The sequence below is a fragment of the Schistocerca americana genome, chromosome X, assembly GCF_021461395.2.
Source record: "Schistocerca americana isolate TAMUIC-IGC-003095 chromosome X, iqSchAmer2.1, whole genome shotgun sequence".
Lineage (NCBI taxonomy): Eukaryota > Metazoa > Arthropoda > Insecta > Orthoptera > Acrididae > Schistocerca > Schistocerca americana.
In genome coordinates this window covers 422,493,994-422,517,567 of record NC_060130.1, presented here as the reverse complement: position 1 = coordinate 422,517,567, position 23,574 = coordinate 422,493,994, and the positions used below count along the sequence as shown (strand labels likewise).

Below are 23,574 nucleotides of genomic sequence, written 5' to 3'. Positions count from 1 at the left end.
GATGGTCACTTGCCCATTTCACTCGTAATTCCCGATGTCGTGGTGCTAATATTGGCACACGCATGGGTCGTCAGCTACACAGGTCCGCCGTTAGGAGTGTTCGGTGCACTGTGTGTTCAGACACATTTGTACTCTGCCCAGTATTAAAGTCTGATGTTAGTTCCACCACAGTTCACCGTCTGTCCTGTATTACCAGTCTGCCCAGCCTACGACTTCCGACATCTGTATTGAGAGGTGGCCGTCCAACCCCATGACGTCTGGGCGTGTTTCACGTTGGTTTCGCCACGTGTTGGATACACTCACTACAGCACTCCTCGAACATCCGACAAGTCGTGCAGTTTCCGAAACGCTTGTGCTGAGCCTGTGAGCCATCACAACCTGCCCTCGGTCAAATTGAGATAGATCGCGCGCGTTTCCCATTTTATACACGGACAGCACGCTCACTGATACTACATGCACCTTGCTTATGTCTGACCAGCAGTTATTCATCGGCGGGTGACACTTCTATCGTCTGTACGGGTTTATATCGATAGGAGGCCGATGGTCTAATGTCCTGGCTGATCAGTGTACAGTGATGAGCCAGAACATTACGACCACTGCCCATCTACTTGGGGTGTTGCGTACATGTGACGCAGTATGGAAGGAATGTAAACGAAATAGAGACGAATGGGCAGTCATTATAGCGAAGGTACGGGTCTCAAATGCGGAAAGATATAAGCGGTTTTGAAACGGACACATTGTTGTGGCGCTGCGACTGGAAACGAGAACCTCTCAAACGGCGAAGCTGGTCACATGTCGGCGTACTACTCCCGTGAGCACCTATGGAAAGTGGTTGAAGGATGGTAAAATAACGAGTAGGCCGTATGGTATTAGACGACCACATCACAAAACGTAGAGGTCGGAGGATCCCCCACCGTGTAATCCAGGATAGGCAGCGACCTGTGGCAGAACTGACAACAAAGTACAATGCTAGTGTAGGCACAAGTGTTTCGGAGCAAAATGTTCAAAAGCCATTGGGGAACATGGAGTTCCACATCACACGATCCCTACGTGTTCCTGTGTTGACTCAACGACATAATCAGTTATGATTGCAGAGGGCACATTATCATTGAGATTTCACCAGGAACGTGTCGCCTGTCGAATAAATCGCATTTATTGTTACGGCAGGTCGATGGTTGGATCCTTACACGCCGTAATCCAGGCGAATGACTGCACGGAACATGCACCGCGCCACAGATGCAGGCTGGTGAGGGTAGAATTATGCTACAGGGTTCATTGAGTTGAGATTCCATTGGATCTGTGGTGGTAATCGAAGGCATCATGACAACAGTGAATTACGGGAACATTACTGCGGACCGATTGCATCGCTTCATGCTTGAAGCAGGGTGCCATTTAAAAAAGTCATACCTCTGTTCGTATCTTTGTGAAAAACAGAACTACAAAGAAGGCAATCATGATCATTGATGTCCCCCTGCCGGCTAAAGAACATTTGCTTGAAACATTTTGTAATTTGCATCTAGACAAACGGTTATTTATGGTGGTCAAGATAAATGGGACACACTGTATATTATCCTTACTCGTGGAATCAAAGATTACAGGCCATTTCACATGGTAAAAGAGTATTTCAGTTTCATATTCCTACAAATTGCGTTGTATTAATTGAAAGCGAAACATATACATTCTCGGTTGCAACGAAATTTTTGGTTGTGCAGAACCGAGGAGAAGGAGAAGCGTGAAGCACTGGAGCAGTTCTTTCGTCAAAGAGTTTGTTTTAAATTTCTTGTACCATTAACGTTTTCTACAAATAAGCTTCAACGCAGCGTCAAGTTCCAGTTCCTATTTATCTTAGCACACACATAGTGATTTTTAGTTAGCCTTGAACAGTAAAATACCTGAGCTATCAATAACAGTATCTACCATAGCCTAATCTATGAAGTCTGTCATTTTACGATTTGTACGGAAAATAAAATGATGTGCAGATAATTCTCAAACGAATCGACAAGTTAAGCAGATTTTTTCTCGTTAACCAATATTTAAAGGACTGCCAGTTCTCTCTGTAGCTTGCAAACAACAAAAAACTAACGTAAAACTAATTAATTCTTATACAAAACGAACCATTATAATGATTTAATGGAGCTACCTCATCTAAACCGAGAACATTGTTGGTAAAATGTACAATCATTTTCAGTAGTGAATCAGGCAGTGGAGAATTATAACTCTGAAAAAAAGTCCTCCGTACTTGCTTGACCGGCAGTGCAACTTGGTGCATGTCATCGTAGTAATCTGATATACTTTTCATTGTAGGCATCCACCGAGATTTGTTTACACTACGGCCGGCCATGGTTTGCCAGACCCCATGCGAGCCAGATGTGCGGGCTGCGTGTGGACCGAGGCTCGGTCTGCCTCAGCTTTGTTCGGTCCTTCTCGGAAGTGCAGGGTGCAGCGCGACATTTCATTGTAGTTTTTTGGTTGACACAACTCACTTCATTTCTACAGAATAGTGGCGACAGCTCTGTTTACCCATCGCGATATGTACATGGTAAGAAGGGATTCACAGGTCCAGTGGCTCTTTCCACAAAAAGAGGCACTCTAGTGATGCACTTTACAAATGAATTTGAATGACAGAAGAGAGGGTTGAGAATTCTCAGTACCTATTATGCAGTCGCATAATCGGCAGGCACTGAGTATTTGCTGTGAAACGACATTACAGTATCATGCAGAAAGAATTTAAAGATTTAGTTGACAATGAAAGAGCAAAAAATTACAATGATCGACAGGCTGGATTCGTTGTTCTGTATATCAAGAAACACTTTGTGCTAAATTTGCAAGCATAGAGCATGTAAAGAAATTGGTGGTACGAATAGAAAATTTATGAAGTAGCGCACATTATTCCACTGTTAGTTACAATAGTTTTCGATGGAATTGGACGAAGATTTTGGAGACTTTTCATGTTACTGCAACGTACACTGGTTAAATCAAGGGGCATGCCTGGGTCTATTTTTCGATTTAAATTTCACTATTGTTGAATTTCTGAAGGAAGCAGAAGGGCAGGAACGAAAATTAGAACATCCGGAATAGATTGCAGACCTCATTTTCCAAGTGGACTTGACTGCATACTGCCCACAGTAAGCCGTTGCAAGGTGAGGAACAACTTATTTTTGATTTAATGGGTACGTATATAAAAAGGGAAACGCGTTGAAGAAGGGGCACGTTCTGACAAACATAGTCCGATTCCTTAAGGTCACTGGCATTAAAGAAAATGTTTTAAGAATTCATTGTGGCCTTCAAAGTATTAAAAGGCCGGTTTTCTAAACATTTTGAGGGCGCTGCACAACTTACATCTATTTTCGAGTCTGTTTGCCGTCTCAGTTGAAAGCGCCCTTGTGCATTTGCTGTTGAACCGTAACTGACTATTCTGCAATATAATTTCGATTTCAAAGACAAATCCTTTTATATCAAAACTGTCCTTGACATCTACATTGTTTTCCCCAGGTGGAGTTTCCACGTCTCCATAATGAGGTTGGAAAAGTGCTACAGCATTTTGACAAATATATGTTTGTGAAAGACTTTCTGTCGATTATGAAACTACGTATGTCTTGATTACGTGGCAACCTCAGTGTTAAAATCTGTGAAACTGTCAGCATATCCCCCTACGCGTACATTTTGTACCAGATAAAAATTAGTTTATGTCAAGAAAAATTTTATCGTTTGTGATCAATTTTGATGAGAAACATGAAATACGAAAGCAAGTCATATGCAGTGCAACTGCGTTGCCTCTTAAGTATGGCGCACTCACTGTTTCCCCGTGTATGCTCTCCCAGCCCTCAGACAGCATGGCATGGCACTGAGCGAACCATACATCCAGGCTGAGTGCCATGGCGACACAAGCCAGGGCACGGCTCTCAGGCCGCCCTGGTCTGCACAATGCTGGGTGGCTGCCTGTTCTAGAAGTAAGCAGTTTCAGACAGTCGTTCTTCTAATCATATAACTGTGATATTAATTATTGATCAAACCAAAGGCAACGCAGAAACAGGAAGACCTATTTGGTCAGCAAATACTCTGTACCTTCAGCTGGTGATCCTTCTCTATGAATGGAAAACTCACTCAGATATGCAGGCTGTCTCAGATACGATGTTCACCTTAGTTATTTCTTGAACTGTATAAGATATCGTAATTGTGTTTTCATCCACATTAATTTGTGAAAAGTTCTCAATAAATGACGTGTTTTCTCTTTTCATGGCAATATTAAGTACAGAGAAATCGTCGCCAGTTCGGCTTCTTCAAATATAAGCACGGTAATTTCTACTGCTCCCACCGTAGAGGTATTTCTAAAAGATATGAATTCAACGGCGTTTCACTCACAAAAATCAGATTAGTAGATTCAGAAAAATTACAGTATTTGGAATCTCGAATTACTCTGTTTCGAATATGAACTCGACTGCTGTCTTACACTGAAATTGCTGTTGTTATAGAGAACTGTTGCGTCAGTTTAATGGGGTGCTCTACCTTGGCGCTGCGAAGTATGCCTGTTTACAAAAGCGGAATTCTGGAGAAAAGTTTAAAGTAAAACTGATAATAATCACACTTGGCTACATGTGTTCGGATCGATATAATGGAAGGCAAAGGACTTGTCATATAAGGATGATTCGCCACTTCACTAAGCTAAACGTTCTGCACTTGTTTCTGACAGAGCCTTAAAGGAAAGGTGCACATCAAATATTTGATGGGTGTTTAAAATAGAGAAATGAGGTATAAAGATTGTCAAGTGATAACTTCACTTACGAGTTTAATTTCAAGATACACACTTTCATTACAAAATTACATCAGCAACAGAAACAAAAAGGGAATCACAAAAGAATGTAGTCATAAATATTTCCTTGAAAGTCCATTTACGTCATCAAGTGTTCACATTGTAAAACATGTTTGCAATTGCTAGAGTAGGAATTTCTGGACTGATAGAAGAGTTTCCTTCGATATCATTGCACATGCTGCAACAATGCGATGCTTTAAACCCTCTTGTGTCGGTGGAACTTAAACATTGACTTCATATTTACGTTTACTGCAGAAAAAAATTTCATTGGTGTGAAATCAGTCCATCGCACCGGTGAACTGCAAACGCCTTCACGTAGTGACGAGGAAAGAGCTGGGTAGCGCTTTCTTACCTGCAGGTGTGTAATGAGCCGTTAAGATACTTCAGTGAATTAAGGACCAATTACGTAGTGTACAATGATACGGCACCAAGTGTTCGCACTCCTCTGCTTCTGATGCTCAACCTTCCTGAGGAATTACACATTCTCAGGGGCCGAAAAATATATGTTCCTTACTTTGAGATTTCAGCGATTTGTAAAGGTTGCTTCATTGTGTGGTAGGCCGCACTTTAAAACAAGCACGCCGCCAGTCACGTCGCTGCGTTTCCTACAGCAGCCACCACGGCACGAGGGCGCTGAGACGAGACCTTACGCCGCTGCCGATGATATGCAAGCATCCCCTCTCCGAAGCTGCAGAGGCAGGTCTACTTATGTTCCAACATCGATGCACAGAATCTCATTCTGTGTGTCTGCCATTTCATAACATTTACAGACTTTCATAGCTGTCAGGGCTCGTCATCTATGGAATAGTCCTTGTATTGAAGACTGACTGAATTGTAAACCTTTGTATTTGTATGTATTTCAGCATTCAGATCTACTGTTAGTAACTGGCGCTACAGCTACAGCAAACAAAGTGTGTATACTCACGTTCAGAAAAAACAGAACACCTTGTATGAATAGAGATAGGACACTCATACTCATACGGTATGTACATTAGTATCTTCTGCATTTGAACGATGTCGGCCTCCGTGTTCTAGGTCAACATCGAATCACGGCGCAACACCACCTACCGGTTAAAGGCTCCTGGCGCTCTCGCTGTCGTTAAAAACCGAAGGTAATGGATGAGTGTGACTTGAGGAGACGTGCAGGATGCTTCGCAGACGTATGTGCAAACCGTACAGTCAGCCAAGTGATTTTGAACGTTGGTGCATAATTGGATTGAGACAATGTGGTCATCCATCCGGGGAACTGCTGCTCGTGTGGGACTAAATGTTTTGGCAGTGCAACGGGTTTGTGCAGAATGATTGTCAGAATGCCGTAGAACACCACGAGATGGGGCAGGTCGCAGCACACAGACCATCCCCCGACAAGATCTAAACCTCATCCGAATGACATTGCAGGAGAGATCCGCGTCCTCGTTGGCTCTGGCGCAGCAGTGGAACAGTGTAACACATCGAACACAGTGAGGGGTGACAGTCCGTCGCCGTTTATTACGGCATATGGTACGTGCGCGTCGTTCACTTCTCCATCTACCTTTGACGAATGTGCAGAAAAATGCTAGATTGCAATGGTGAATGGAATGACGTCACTGCGGACAGGACTAGCATGAGATAACGTTTTCGGACGAATCTAGGTTCTGTTTGTTTGAAAATGATGGCCAAATTTTAGTTCGCCACAGGCAGGGAAAAGGCATCACAGTGATTGCATTCGGACAAGACATACAACGCTAACTCAAGGCTTTATAATGTATGCTGATATTGGTTACAAACATAAATTACAGTTGGTGCGTGTCCAGGGCACGGTGACCAGTGTCACCTACGTGAATGAGATCCTGCGACACGTATCCACACCCTTTCTGCACAACATCAAGGGCGTCATTTTTTGTCAGGAAAATGTACAACAAGTTGCCGCACGAAGATGTGCCTTCTTAGTGTCTGGCCCGCCAGATAAACAGACTTGTTAACAATCGAAAATGTGTGGGATATGGTGAAACGACGGGTGCAGCGCTGTGACCCAATGCCGACCACCACAGATGATCTCGCCGGCCGAAGTGGCCGTGCGGTTAAAGGCGCTGCAGTCTGGAACCGCAAGACCGCTACGGTCGCTGGTTCGAATCCTACCTCGGGCATGGATGTTTGTGATGTCCTTAGGTTAGTTAGGTTTAACTAGTTCTAAGTTCTAAGGGACTAATGACCTCAGCAGTCCCATAGTGCTCAGAGCCTTTTGAACCATTTTGAACAGATGATCTCTTGAACCAGGTGAATACAGCGTGGATGGCTATACTACGGGACGTCATTAGCACCTTATACGTGTCGGTGCCATCACGCATGGAACAAGTAATCAGTGCCCTTGGCGGATCCTGTGCCTACTAGGCAACCAGACACACGCTGAACCTAGGTGACTCAAATGCTAATCTCTTCCGCAGAACATAGTAGCGTACATGCCTTGTAGATACTATCGTCCTATCTCTAGTCTCTCAAGGTGTTCTGTTTTTTCTCAACATGAGTCTATTCTTTTTACTACTTGATATTACACTGAAACGCCACAGAAAATAGTGTAGACATGCGTACTCAAATACAGAGATATGTAAACAGGCCGAATATGGGGCTGCGGTCGGCATCGCCTATATAAGACAACAAGTGTCTGGAGCAGTCGTTAGATCGGTTACGCTGCTACAATGGCAGGTTATCAAGATTTTAAGTGAGTTTGAACGTGGTGCTATAGTCGTTGCACGAGTGATGGGACACAGCATCTCCGAGGTAGCGAAGAAGTGGGGATTTTCCCCTACGACCATTTCACGAGTGTACCGTGAATATCAGGAATCCGGTAAAACATCAAATATCCGACATCACTGCGGCTAAAAAAGGATCCTGCAAGAACGGAACCAACGACGACTGAAGAGAGTCGTTCAACCTGACAGAAGTGCAACCCTTCCGCAAATTGCTGCAGATTTCAATTCTAGGCCATCAACAAGTGTCAGCGTGCGAAGCATTCAACGAAACATCATCGATATGGGCTTTCGGAGCCGAAGACCCACTCGTGTACCCTTGATGACTGCACGACACAATGTTTTACGCATCGCCTGGGCCCGTAAACACCGACATTGAACCGTTGATGACTTGTAACATGTTTTCTGGTCGGACGAGACACGTTTCTAATTGTATCGAGAGGATTGACGTGCATGGTTATGGAGACAACCTCATGAATCCATGAATTCATGAACCCTGCATGTCATCAGAGGACTGTTCAAGCTGGTGGAGGCTCTGTAATTGTGTAGGGCGTTTTAGTTGGAGTGATATAGGATCCCTGATACGTCTAGATACGATTCTGACAGATGATACGTGCGTAAGCATCCTGCAAGCTGCATCCACTCATGTCCATTGTGCATTCTGACCAACTTGAGCAATTCCAGCAGGACAATGCAACACCCCACACGTCCAGAATTGCGCTACAGAGTGGCTCCACGAACACTCTTCTGAGTTCAAACACTTCTGCTGGCCACCACACACCGCAGACATGAACATTATTGAGCGTATCTAGGATGCCTTGCAACGTACTGATCTCCAACCGCTCGTACTCTTACGGATTTACGGACAGCCCTGCAGGTTTCATGGTGTCAGTTCTCTCCATCACTACTTCAGACGTTAGTCGAGTCTATGTCACGTCGTGTTGCGACAGTTCCGCGCGCTCATGGAGGCCCTACACGATATTAGGCAGGTGTACCAGTTTCTTTGGCTCTTCATTGCAGATGCATAACAAATTAATATCTGAATTCTCTGTCCACCGATTTTATGTTCAAACCACATAAACTCCAAGCTACAAATCTTTAATTACTCTGAAACTGGTATGCACAGTTTCAAGCGTGAAACGCAGTAGAATTCGTCACTTTTAAAACTATGATACTAGTATCACAAATTACTACAATTCTGTTTCAAGAAGTGAAGGTGATACTGATATCATTGTCTTTAACATTGCTATGAAACGAGGAAACAGTGAAGATTTTCTTACAATTCATCTAGGTAAAAACAGAATTACGATATCTTAAACGGTTTCGGAAATGTTTGGGGACTGCTTAGCTGAACTGCTTAGCTGAATCACCTCGGACGTAAAAATTAACGCGCGCGCGCGCGCGCGCGCGCGTGTGTGTGTGTGTGTGTGTGTGTGTGTTTGTGTGTGCTGCTATATAGCTCCTGGAGTAACTTCAAACAGACCTTGTCCAAATATGATTTAGTAACAGCAGCGCCCTCAGTACTCGGATTTAAGGGGACGGCGATGGGAAAGTGCTGACAAGTATACTTTACACAGGAACGCCTGGTGCAGTTACAGCTTAACTTGGTACGAATATAGCTTACTGCCTGGAAAAAACAAGTGATGGAGACTAAGGCTGTCGCGCGCCTGGCAGCCGCGATCAGCTGACGGAACGCAAGTGTCAACGAGCTTCGCCGGCCGCAGTGGCTGAGCGGTTCTAGGCACTTCAGTCTGGAGCCGCGCGACCGCTACCGTCGCAGGTTCGAATCCTGCCTCGGGCATGGTTCAAATGGTTCAAATGGCTCTGAGCACTATGAGACTTAACTTCTGATGTCATCAGTCCCCTAGAACTTAGAATTACTTAAACCTAACTAACCTAAAGACATCACACACATCCATGCCCGAGGCAGGATTCGAACCTGCGACCGTAGCGGTCGCGCGGTTCCGGACTGTAGCGCCTCGAACCGCTCGGCCACCCGGCCGGCCATGGATGTGTGTGATGTCCTCAGGTTAGTTAGGTTTAAGTAGTTCTAAGTTCTAGGGGACTGATGACCTCAGATGTTAAGTCTCATAGTCCTCAGAGCCATTTGAACCAATTGAATCAACGAGGTTCGAGTGCCGGCCGTGAGGAGCGCTGACATGCACTTACTCCTTGCCGTGGTGCGCGAGCGTTCCATGACTTTTAAACGATGTGCTACGTTATAATTGTTCCGATGTTGATTTCACAGAACGTTTCTGGGGAGTTTTACCAAAGTTTTCTGCATTTTTCCATTGGTTATTATGGTTATTATTGTGTAATCACTACCTATGTTATGTGTTCTTTCCTGAGTGATCCTCAATAAAAACATGATAAACATAGAAGACGTATTTCTTGCACAATAACAACGCGATGGTTAGTAGCGAGCCTAGCGCACAGTAGTGGGAACTCGACAAAGTGCTGGTTGCAAGCAAGCAACCCCCCCGCCAGGGAGCCTAGGAGTAGTGTAGGGCTACAGTTGGAAATAGGTGAAATGTTAAAATAATCGAAAAGTACTGGCGTTGGTGTCGTATCTACAGTTTTCGGTGCCGCTAGTCTTATTGACCCTAAGGGGTGAGGTTTGGGTGGCGGTGGAAAGAGAATGACTTTTAAAGCGCAAGTATAAATTTGTGGAACAGTTTATGGCGAACACGATACTCGTATCATGAATTATCTGGGTAAATAATTGGGGTTCAGGGTGCATGTGGGAATTCAAGGTGGTGACACCAAAAACAATGGTAAATGAGTAATATTACAACCATATACTAGAGTCTTCAGGGTCGTCGCTGTGACATTTCACACCTACTGTAGATGTAGGATTGACGGAGGACATCGAAAAGGTGCAAAAAAGGGCAGCTCGTTTTGTATTATCACGTAATAGGGGAGAGAGTGTGGCAGATATGATACGCGAGTTCGGATGGAAGTCATTAAAGCAACGACGTTTCTCGTCGCGGCGAGATCAATTTACGAAATTTCAGTCACCAACTTTCTCTTCCGAATGCGAAAATATTTTGTTGAGCCCAACCTACATAGGTAGGAATGATCATCAAAATAAAATAAGAGAAATCAGAGCTCGAACAGAAAGGTTTAGGTGTTCGTTTTTCCCGCGCGCTGTTTGGGGGTGGAATGGTAGGGAGATAGTATGATTGTGGTTCGATGAACCCTCTGCGAAGCACTTAAATGTGAATTGCAGAGTAATCAAGTAGATGTAGATGTAGAAAAGTTAATGGTGTGGCATAAAAATAAGTAGGTAGGCTACGGTTGGTATTTAGGTAGTACAGGTAGTATAATTTTACTTCTTTCCCTCTTTTACTGTGTTGTAGAGGCAGAAGTCACGGGCTGGTGAAGTGCAGAACCCTGGTTCGATTCCCACCTCCTGCTTTGATTAATAATTAAAGATTTGTAATTTCTGGAATGACCTCGGTCTTACTTATGGAGTCTTGTAATTTACTACAGCATTCTATTTATTTATAAACATGGACACTCTTTACTGAGTCAGGTAGTTCAGCTCCGTCTGTAGTTCTCGGTGAGCTTCATGTACGTGCTTTCAGTATGATGTTTGTAACGACTTTGCTATCGTCACAGATACTTGATTCCGAATTGACGACCGTTTTCTTAAAACAGGCTTTATGCTGTTTTTTTAAAAAAATCTTTTTTGAAACACATACCGTTAAGCATCTTCTACAAGCCTACGCACCCATCTTTAGCAGTACTTGCTTCTTTCTCAAATTATGTACAGGAAATACAGAACGTGTCTGCAAAACTCGCCTTATGCATATGTAGCGATCATTTCAAAACTTCGTTTATGCTACTTAGTTTTCCAAAGATGTTAAGATGTTGCCGTGTTTTTTTTTTTAATAATTTGTTTAGTGTAAGACAGATACCAGAACAAGTATTTTTCTAACTGTGTTATGGCACTCCTGGAGTAATTGCTTTGCTAGTCGGTAGATTTCAGGACATACTCCGTTTGTTGATGATAGCTGTTATGTTAGTTGGCTACCAGTTACCACCAATTCCTGGAACTTGAGTGTAGAATACTAGACTTTTGTTAAATAGTGGCTTCGAAAGGTTATGATGAATATAATATTCCTGAAAGTGAAACACTTGGTGGGCGTAAAAGACGAAAATCGGAACAAGCAAACATCTCCCAAGAAAAATCATCTCAATATTCAAAGAAAAATGCTGCCACTAATATTGACTGCCGGCCTGGTGAAAGCAGTGAGGCAAGTAAAAATAGAAGGAAAGATTGTCATGCAGGCAAGCTCGCTTTTACTGACTTACCATATTTCAATAACCTGTTGTATTCTGTAGGAGACAAGGGCAGAAAAGATGGATTCCTCGTGACATACATCGATACCTCAGCAGACGCTAGATACACTCCTGGAAATTGAAATAAGAACACCGTGAATTCATTGTCCCAGGAAGGGGAAACTTTATTGACACATTCCTGGGGTCAGATACATCACATGATCACACTGACAGAACCACAGGCACATAGACACAGGCAACAGAGCATGCACAATGTCGGCACTAGTACAGTGTATATCCACCTTTCGCAGCAATGCAGGCTGCTATTCTCCCATGGAGACGATCGTAGAGATGCTGGATGTAGTCCTGTGGAATGGCTTGCCATGCCATTTCCACCTGGCGCCTCAGTTGGACCAGCGTTCGTGCTGGACGTGCAGACCGCGTGAGACGACGCTTCATCCAGTCCCAAACATGCTCAATGGGGGACAGATCCGGAGATCTTGCTGGCCAGGGTAGTTGACTTACACCTTCTAGAGCACGTCGGGTGGCACGGGATACATGCGGACGTGCATTGTCCTGTTGGAACAGCAAGTTCCCTTGCCGGTCTAGGAATGGTAGAACGATGGGTTCGATGACGGTTTGGATGTACCGTGCACTATTCAGTGTCCCCTCAACGATCACCAGTGGTGTACGGCCAGTGTAGGAGATCGCTCCCCACACCATGATGCCGGGTGTTGGCCCTGTGTGCCTCGGTCGTATGCAGTCCTGATTGTGGCGCTCACCTGCACGGCGCCAAACACGCATACGACCATCATTGGCACCAAGGCAGAAGCGACTCTCATCGCTGAAGACGACACGTCTCCATTCGTCCCTCCATTCACGCCTGTCGCGACACCACTGGAGGCGGGCTGCACGATGTTGGGGCGTGAGCGGAAGACGGCCTAACGGTGTGCGGGACCGTAGCCCAGCGTCATGGAGACGGTTGCGAATGGTCCTCGCCGATACCCCAGGAGCAACAGTGTCCCTAATTTGCTGGGAAGTGGCGGTGCGGTCCCCTACGGCACTGCGTAGGATTCTACGGTCTTGGCGTGCATCCGTGCGTCTCTGCGGTCCGGTCCCAGGTCGACGGGCACGTGCACCTTCCGCCGACCACTGGCGACAACATCGATGTACTGTGGAGACCTCACGCCCCGCTTGTTGAGCAATTCGGCGGTACGTCCACCCGGCCTCCCGCATGCCCACTATACGCCCTCGCTCAAAGTCCGTCAACTGCACATATGGTTCACGTCCACGCTGTCGCGGCATGCTACCAGTGTTAAAGACTGCGATGGAGCTCCTTATGCCACGGCAAACTGGCTGACACTGACGGCGGCGGAGTACAAATGCTGCGCAGCTAGCGCCATTCGACGGCCAACACCGCGGTTCCTGGTGTGTCCGCTGCGCCGTGCGTGTGATCATTGCTTGTACAGCCCTCTCGCAGTGTCCTGAGCAAGTATGGTGGGTCTGACACACCGGTGTCAATGTGTTCTTTTTTCCATTTCCAGGAGTGTATGTTGCAGATCGCACTGAAGCCTCTAAACCAATGTCTACCAAATATAAGATAAAAATTCGAGATGTATTCCTAGTACCTATTTGTGCTACATCTCAGAAAATAACGGGAACTGATCTACAGGAATAAAGATGTGTGCCGGCCGGGCTGGCCGAGCGGTTCTAGGCACTACAGTCTGGAACCGCGCGACCACTATGGTCGCAGGCTCGAATCCTTCCTTGGGCATGGATATGTGTGATGTCCTTAGGATAATTAGGTTTAAGGTGTTCTAAGTTTCTAGGGGACTGATGACCTGAGAAGTTAAGTCCCATAGTGCTCAGAGCCATTTTGAATAAAGATGTGGCTCACCGGCAATTCAAGCCGACATAGCTATGACCCAACAAGTGGAAGAGCATATTTTGAAGTATAGGTGTAGATACTGTCGTTACAGAAGAGGAAAATTGAATAGGTCATAATCGTTCCAAGCCGCGCTGGGTAGCCGCATGGTCATAGGCGTCTTGTCACGGTCCGCGCAGCTTCCGCCGTGGAAGGTTCGAGCCCTCCTTCGGGCATGGGTGTGTGTGTCGTCCTTAGCATAAGTTAGTTTAAGTTAGATTAAGCAGTGTATAAGCTTAGTGACCGAAGATCTCAGCAGTTTGGTCCCATAAGACCGTACCACGAAAATCGCTCCAACATTACATGAAAATATAATGTGGGAAAATTTTTGCAATAGACAATGACAGGCAGTCAATGAAAGCTGTTCTGTGTCAAAATTTAAGACAGTGTTCTATAAGTATTACAATCTCAGCTTTGGTAGTCCTCACAGTGACACCTCCTCAACATGCAAGGTTCTTGAACTGAAAACAGAAGTCGCACAAACGGATGAATGAAGTGTGTAACACTAACCTGCGCTTGCACAGAGCCTGTGCAAAAAAGTTACACAGCATCCTGAACACTTGCTCTGAAGACATGCAACAAAATCAGCCTCTGCCGTAACTCTCCATTGCAGAAGTGGTTAACTCACGACGAATATGCTTCTATGACCTGATTGTGATGATACATGGATCAAAATAAGATACTGACAACTTATTTCACTATACTTGGTGTGAAACAGAAGCTGGAAGAAGTGCCGATGAAATCGTATCTCACTAACAGTATTTCTTCCAACACTATTTGCAAGAAAGGACTAGAGATACTGGTAACAGAATATTGAAACTTGAGCTATTTTAGACTCGAGCACCAGCTACAACATGAGCTTTGGAATGCTCTTCACCGTGGTACATTTTATGATAGTCACTACACTGTTCTCTGAACTTACACACATTCGCGGGCATAGTTTCGTGTCATCGAATCGTGTATTCAGTAGAGATGAGAAAGAATATCGGCAGAATGAACAAATTTCGTAACCTACGTGAATATAGGAACACTCTGGTGAAGTTTGGAAAAGTGCTGGTGTAAGGAGAAGACTGGTTTTCCTATGACTTCAAACGGATTTCTAAAGAAATCTTGAAGTATATCTTACATTTAAAAATAATGGATGTTCAAGCAGTACTTACAGCAAAACCAACGGTGAGACTGGATGTGCTGTTAAAACAAGATATTTCTCTGGATCAGAAGTATGTTGGGATGATTTGCAGAAGAACATTCCCTTTTGCAACGCCATGAAACGTGCTGCCGCTATTACAAAGAAAAACAATGTGAGTGCAGAAAAGAAGAGGGATGTAAGGAAAACTAATCCGTTTCCTAATCATTCCTAAGGATACCGCAAGTTTCTAAAACGACAAACTCTCTGCAAGTGGTGAGGGGTATGGAGACCATGGCTGTTCACGGAGAATTTATGAGGATGAAGAGTCCCTTGAAGTTGTATAGCAGAGAAAAAGAAATATTATTTTCAAACTGTAATGTAAAAAACCGGCATTTAATATTCAGCTATTATTGATCTAGTCTGAGCATAAAAAGAGTTTTGAAAAATAAAAGTGTTTTTCCACTCGCAGAAGTTCATAAACTAACAAAAGCTTTAAGTATCTGCAAAGATTATACTAAAACACATTCAGAACTGTACGAAATTTGCTCATTGTAAACAATTTTTCCTCTGAACTTGCTTGTTAATTAAAAAAATGTTTTTCCGGAAAATTTTATTTTTGTTTAAAGTGAGTTTTGTAAAAACGGTCCTCAGTTCTACGTGACATAGTTTGTTGGAAGCACCTGGTAGCCCAGGCTTCAGCATCGCCGGGCTGCAATAAGACTACGCAATATCCGTCGCCTCCAGGGAAAGAGCCGACAAACAGCACATTCGTCCTACGGTCAGAATTTTCGAGGTGGCAATGGATATATAAGCGCTGGTAAGTCTGCTGCACACCAGGGATCCAGTAGTGTTTTCGGCAGACTCTGACCAGCCTATGACGAAACAGTTAAATACAACAGATTGGATGACATGATTTGTGCAGCCTAACATTTACGTTTACTTGAACGGAGCATCACCGTCGTCGTTTGAGAACAAAACGTTAAGAGCTGGTACTAATCCCTGGAGGAAATTAGGAAATAATTTGGTGTTAACACTCGGCAGGTTTGTATAGCCAAAGAACAACTCTAGAAGAGAGCTCGGCGTAAGTGGGAGACGACACTGCCACATGTGTTGTTACGGTGCTCAGTCCGAAAGCTGCTTTTGTGTACCTCCCAACACCAGTCTCTCCTGTGCAAGCCTCTTCATCTCTGAATAACTACTGCAACCTACAGCCATTTGAAGAGGCTCATTGTATTCGTGCCTCGACCTTCCTCAACAATTCTTACCCCTCACACTTTTCTTCATTACCAAATTCTCGATTCCTTTATGCCAATGGGTGTGCCCTATCAGTAGATCACTTCTTTTAGTCAACTTGTGACAGAAACTTTTTCCCAGTTGGATTCAATACGTCCTCATAAGTTATTTGACATACCCGTCTAACCTTTAGCATTCTTCTGCAGCACCACATTTCAAAAGATAAAGATTCCTTTCTCCTGTGGTCTGAAATGCTTGTCGTCCACGTTTCTCATCCGTACGAGATCATGCTCCAGACGAATACCTTCAGAAAAAATGTCCTAAAGCTTAAATTTATTTAAGGTTGAATAGCAAGTACACTATTTTTGTTCTACTGATTTTTGTTTATTTCGAACTAGTTTGCGGCTTATTGGGCCATCGTCAGGAAACAGCAGACTACCGTCTGAAGGAGACACTAGTTCTTAGGTAATCAAACACTATAAGCAAAGGTACAAGCATAGCGTGTTGTGTATCAAACTTGTTACTTAATATTGAAATTACACTTTACACAATTGACAATGTTACTCACAGTAAATAATGGAATTATTCAATATTACAGGTAAATGGTTATAATGCTAAAGTTTGCGATGTCTTGAAATTGGCTGAGAAACTGTTAAACTGATCACTCTTTATTTATGTTATGCAACAAATATGTTTCTTTTTTTTTACATTTTAAACTAAACCTTAGTCAGCGGACAGTGTTATACACAATAATTAAAATACACAATCCTACAATATTAAAGGTTATATGGTTATATCATTTATATGAGATGTTAAAATATTCCTCTTTTCCGGGAATACTTGTCTTGCTACAGTCAGTCTACATTTTATATCCTCTCTACTTCTGCCATCTTCCCCATGAACCACGGACCGTACCAAGATGGGGTGGTTTGCGTACCTTAAAGATACAGACTATCGTACCTTAGATACAACCACGACGGACAGTTATCTGTGGAGAGGCCAGACGAACATGTGGTTCCGAATAGGGCCAGCACTCTCCTTGCAAGGACATCTGTGTGGACGATCGACTGATCTGGCTTTTTATCATTAATCAACACAGCCTTTTTGTGCTGGTACTGCGAACGGCTGAAAGCAAGGGGAAACTACAGCCGTTATTTTACCCCAGGGAATGCACTTCTACTATGTCGTTAAAGAATAATGGCGACTTCTTGGGCGAAATGTTCTGGAACTAAATAATCCCCATTCGGATATAATACGCTCACGGACTATTCAAGAGGACATCATCATCAGAAAAAAACAAAACCGGCGTTCTTACGGGTAGGAGTGTACAGTGTTAGAACCCTTAATCCTAAACACATGTTGGAAAATTAAAAAAGAAAAATGGATAGATTTAAGTTAGATATAGTTGGAGTAAGTGACTTTCGATTACAGGAGAAACAGGATCTCTGGTGAGGGGTGTACTGACCTATAAATAAAAAAGCACCTAGGGGAACGCAAGAGTAGGTGTAATAGTGAATAAGAAAATAGGAAGACGGGTAAGCTACTATGAACAGCATAGTGAATGCATTATCATAGCCAAGACTGACACGAGGCCATCAACTAATGCTGTAGTACAAGTTTATGTGCCAACGAGCACCAGCAAAGATGAAGAGATTAAAGCACTGTAAGGACAGATAAAAGAAGTTATTGGAATAGTTAACACTTTCAACACTGCCCTCTTTACATCCAGCACTTGGCTGGAAACTGGCATATTTAATGGATGTTTGAAATTAGATTGCAAAGAATAGAAAAATGATAGGAATATGGTTCTTGCATCATTTAAAAGGAAAACGTAAGAGCTTTGCATGAATGTGAGTTTATTTTACAATATAAAATACAAATGCGTGTTATAATTAAAAATAGAAAACACAAAAATATCGTGGATAAAAAAGTTTTACATGATCTCTCTCTTGAGTAATGCAATTATTACTGTATCTAAATTTAAAACAAAATATCACTGGACTGTCTAACTGCTGGTACTTGTAAACTAGAGTATTTTAATAGTTCAGATGTAGTTAGCCTTTGTGTGAAAATCCGGGAAACACTGTGGGACGCAAAGACCAACGCCACAGTCCTTGCACCACCATCTACCTTCCTTCCTTATGCGCTTACCTATCTCTTTCTTCCCCCTGTCTGAACATACTTTGCAATACCTAGTAGTATTCACCTTGTTTGCAGTGGGTGGGGCCTTCTCTGGAAAGTGCCTTGCAAATGTCCTCTCAATTTGTGAGGATGAAGCGGCTTTTCGCTGAAAAATATTTCCCCCCTTCTCAGCCAATTTCTTCCCCACTCTGTGAATAAAGTCTACTAGGGATACATTCTTCCTAGTGTTCTCTTTATATAAAATAAAACTGTTGACAGTTGACACGATAAACAAGTGGAAAAACAGCTTTTACCACCACTTCAAAGTTTTTCGGGCAAGCGGATAATAGCTGGAGGTCTGATCTCCTCTGTCAACCCCAGCTTTATTCTTATTGTAATCAATAATAACGTCTGGCTTTACAATTTCTGCTTTTCCACCTTCGGCCCTCATTGCAATACTAGTGCTGGTAGACTTATGCTTTGTGGAAAGACAAAAAACATCTCGTTTTGACTTCCAATTCACTGCCAAGAGATGGTGTTTCCTTTGAAAAACTATCTTTTTTTTTAGTTTTAGTGTTCTGAATATTCGTCGCAAACCTTTCCTGTTTTTCATTACAGTTCCCACTCCAAGAGCTTTGTTTTCCCACAACATGCCCAAAAGGGATGGGCTGGTGTAGTACCTATCCATATAAATGCAATGCCCTTTGCCAAAGCACTGTGAACACAACCTTTTTGCAAGGCCCTGGATACTATTGTCAACACTGCCTGCAGAACCTGTATATACATCACAGTTTAGCATATAACCAGTTGATGAATCGCAGAGGGCATACAATTTTATTCCATATTTATTGGGTTTGTTTTTCATGTATACTCTGAAGCTTGTTCTACCACGAAAGGGACACATTGCCTCATCTATTGTCAGATTCATGTCTGGACGAAAACTAATTTTGCTTTTATTCACAAATAAATCAAACCAAGGCCTCACTTTGTGAAGTGGGTCGTGCTTTTCTTCGCCTCTACATCTACATCTACATCTATACTCCGCGAGCCACCTTACGGTGTGTGGCGGAGGGTACTTATTGTACCACTATCTGATCCCCCCTTCCCTGTTCCATTCACGAATTGTGCGTGGGAAAAACGACTGCTTGTAAGTCTCCGTATTTGCTCTAATTTCTCGGATCTTTTCGTTGTGATCATTACGCGAGATATATGTGGGCGGTAGTAATATGTTGCCCATCTCTTCCCGGAATGTGCTCTCTCGTAATTTCGATAATAAACCTCTTCGTATTGCGTAACGCCTTTCTTGAAGTGTCCGCCACTGGAGCTTGTTCAGCATCTCCGTAACGCTCTCGCGCTGACTAAATGTCCCCATGACGAATCGCGCTGCTTTTCGCTGGATCATGTCTATCTCTTCTATTAATCCAACCTGGTAAGGGTCCCATACTGATGAGCAATACTCAAGAATCGGACGAACAAGCGTTTTGTAAGCTACTTCTTTCGTCGATGAGTCACATTTTCTTAGAATTCTTCCTATGAATCTCAACCTGGCGCCTGCTTTTCCCACTATTTGTTTTATGTGATCATTCCACTTCAGATCGCTCCGGATAGTAACTCCTAAGTATTTTACGGTCGTTACCGCTTCCAATGATTTACCACCTATGGCATAATCGTACTGGAATGGATTTCTGCCCCTATGTATGCGCGTTATATTACATTTATCTACGTTTAGGGAAAGCTGCCAGCTGTCGCACCATGCATTAATCCTCTGCAGGTCCTCCTGGAGTACGTACGAGTCTTCTGATGTTGCTACTTTCTTGTAGACAACCGTGTCATCTGCAAATAGCCTCACGGAGCTACCGATGTTGTCAACTAAGTCATTTATGTATATTGTAAACAATAAAGGTCCTATCACGCTTCCCCGCGGTACTCCCGAAATTACCTCTACATCTGCAGATTTTGAACAGTTAAGAATGACATGTTGTGTTCTTTCTTCTAGGAAATCCTGAATCCAATCACAAACCTGGTCCGATATTCCGTAAGCTCGTATTTTTTTCACTAAACGTAAGTGCGGAACCGTATCAAATGCCTTCCTGAAGTCCAGGAATACGGCATGAATCTGCTCGCCAGTGTCTACGGCACTGTGAATTTCTTGGGCAAATAGGGCGAGCTGAGTTTCGCATGATCTCTGTTTGCGGAATCCATGTTGGTTATGCTAATGAACGTAGCACTGTCATTCAAGTGTAACATCGACAATGGAGCGCAAAATCGATCGCGACTCAACAGTTTATTTGCAAATCCTGTCTGCGGAAACGGGTCTGTTGACCAATAATCACTGATTTTCGGCAATTTGACGACGGACATATGCAAAATAATACTGAGAGACCAGTAAATCTCTTGCAATTTTACTGCAGACCACTTATGCCAAACAGAGTTTATTTTCAGGCTACCTTTGCGTTTCATTGTCGTAATAACGCTGCCAGCGTACAGATTCGTTTCACTTTTGATGAGCCGAATAAGATCGTCATCAAAGAAATAACTAAAATATCGAAGCTCCTCAGTGGCATCTGAAAAATGCGATGCACCGGCGACTACTTTCTGGAAATCCGGCAGTGCTGGCTGATCGTTTAGTTCCGACCAGTCTTGCTCTTTGTACTCAGTGAGCCACACACGACCAGGTACCACAGATGGTGACTGATGGTCTGTACCATTGTTTGCATAGAAAAAAATAATGCTAAGATTGGTACTAAACGGTACTAAATGCAAGTGAAGTAATGAACATTACTCACAATACAAAATGCGGTAATGAACTCTTCACTTTATGAACAATTGAGACCTATACATACCTGAACCATCACTTGTACTTTCGTCTGGGGAGTACGAATCCTCCTTGTCAGATATTCTTTATAGAGATGCAGGATCTGAAATGGACGATTCTAAGATCTCTGCCTCCGTCAATTAGCTGCGTGATATTTTCACGACAGTAAACACCTGTGAATGAACTGCAGGTAACTCCCAGGGTGAGATAGCCGATAAGTGCTTGCCTCTTGCGGAAGAAGAATGAAATACTTCCACATTAGTTGACGAAACTGCTTCGGAGACGCGCTAAATGCGCTTACGGAGCCAAATAAAGGCTCGCCCGTACGGTATACGGGCGCCGTCGCCAACGTCAGGGCGGCCGCGCCAGTATGGCGTACGGGCACCGTGCTGTAAGTGTTAAGGGAGAAGAAAACTTAATTGAAATGGAGTACTGGAAATCGATAATAAGGAACGAAAGCGAAGGAAAATGACAAGGATAATGTGGTTTGTGGGAAAGGAATGTAAGAGGAACCTGCCCGGTAAAGATTTCAGCAGATCATGTGTTGATCATTGCTAACACTTAGTTTAAGATTCATGAAAGAAATCTGAATACGAGGGAGAGACCTGGAGACACTGGAAGGTTGTTGTTGTTGTGATCTTCTGTCCAGAGACTGGTTTGATGCAGCTCTCCATGCTACTCTATCCTGTGCAAGCTTCTTCATCTCCCAGTACCTACTGCAACCTACATCCTTCTAAATCTGTTTAGTGTATTCATCTCTTGGTCTCCCTCTACGATTTTTACCAACCACGCTGCCCTCCAATGTTAAATTGGTGATCCCTTGATGCCTCAGAATATGCCCTAGCAACCGATCCCTTCTTCTAGTCAAGATGTGACACAAATTTCTCTTCTCTCCAATTCTATTCAGTACCTCCTCGTCAGTTATGTGATCTAACCATCTAATCTTCAGCATTCTTCTGTAGCGCCACATTTCGAAAGCTTCTATTCTCTTCTTGCCTAACTATTTATCGTCCACGTTTCACTTCCATACATGGTTACACTCCATACAAATACTTTCAGAAACGACTTCCTGACACTTAAATCTATGCTCTTTGTTAACGAATTTATCTTCTTCAGAAACGCTTTCCTTCGATTTGCCAGTCTACTTTTTATATCCTCTCTAATTCGACCATCACCATTTATTTTGCTCCCCAAATAGCAAAACTCATTTACTACTTTAAGCGTCTCACTTCCTAATCTAATTCCTGCAGCATTACCTCATTTAATTCGACTACATTCCATTATCCTCGTTTTGCTTTTGTTGATTTTCATCTTATATCCTCCTTTCAAGACACTGTCCTTTCCGTTCAGTTGCAATTCAAGGTCCTTTGCTGTCTCTGACAGAATTCCAATGTCATCGGCGAACCTCGAAGTTTTTATTTCTTCTCCATGGATTTTAATTCCTACTCCGAATTTTTCTTTTGTTTCCTTTACTGTTTGCTCAATATACAGATTGAATACCATCGGGGATATGCTACAACCCTGTCTCACTCCCTTCCCAACCACTGCTTCCCTTTCATGCCCCTTGACTCTTATAACTGCCATCTGGTTTCTGTACGAATTGTAAATAGCCTTTCCACTCCATCTACAGGCCACAAGTGGCCCATCGGCACCATTCGACCGCCGTGTCATCCTCAGAGGAGGATGCGGATAGTAGAGACGTGGGGTCAGCACATCACTCTCCTGCTCGTTATGATGGTGTTCTTGACCGAAGCAGCTACTATTCAGTCGAGTAGCTCCTCAATTGGAATCCCGAGGCTGAGTGCAGCCCGAAAAATGGCAACAGCGCATGGTGACCTGGATGGTCACCCATCCAATTGCCAACCACGCCCGACAGCGCTTAACGTCGGTGATCTCACAGGAACCGGTGTAGCCACTGCGGTAAGGCCGTTGCCTAAACAGCCTTTTGCTCCCTGTATTTTACCCCTACCACCTTCAGAATTTGAAAGAAAGTATTCCATTCAACATTGTCCAAAGCTTTCTCGAAGTCTACAAATGCTGGAAACGTAGGTTTGCCTTTCCTTAATCTATTTTCTAAGATAAGTTCAAATGGTTCAAATGGCTCTGAGCACTATGGGACTCAACTGCTGAGGTTATTAGTCCCCTAGAACTTAGAACTAGTTAAACCTAACTAACCTAAGGACATCACAAACCTCCATGCCCGAGGCAGGATTCGAACCTGCTACCGTAGCGGTCTTGCGGTTCCAGACTGCAGCGCCTTTAACCGCACAGCCACTTCGGCCGGCTCTAAGATAAGTCGTGGGGTCAGTATTGCCTCACGTGTTCCAACATTTCTACGAAATCCAAAGTGATCTTCCCCGAGGTAGACCTCTACTAGTTTTTCCATTCGTCTGTAAAGAATTCGCCAAAGTATTTTGCAGCCTTGGCTTATTAAACTGATAGTTCGGTAATTTTCACATCTGTCAACACCTGCTTTCTCTGGGATTGGAATTATTATATTCTTCTTCAAGTCTGAAGGTATTTCCCCTGTCT

At 43.6% G+C, this 23,574-nt stretch overlaps 1 pseudogene; it reads right to left on the bottom strand.

Annotated features, from left to right (window-relative positions):
• Positions 1-22,858: 22,858 nt before the first annotated feature.
• LOC124556944 lies at positions 22,859-22,976 on the bottom strand (annotated as a pseudogene).
• Positions 22,977-23,574: the final 598 nt, after the last annotated feature.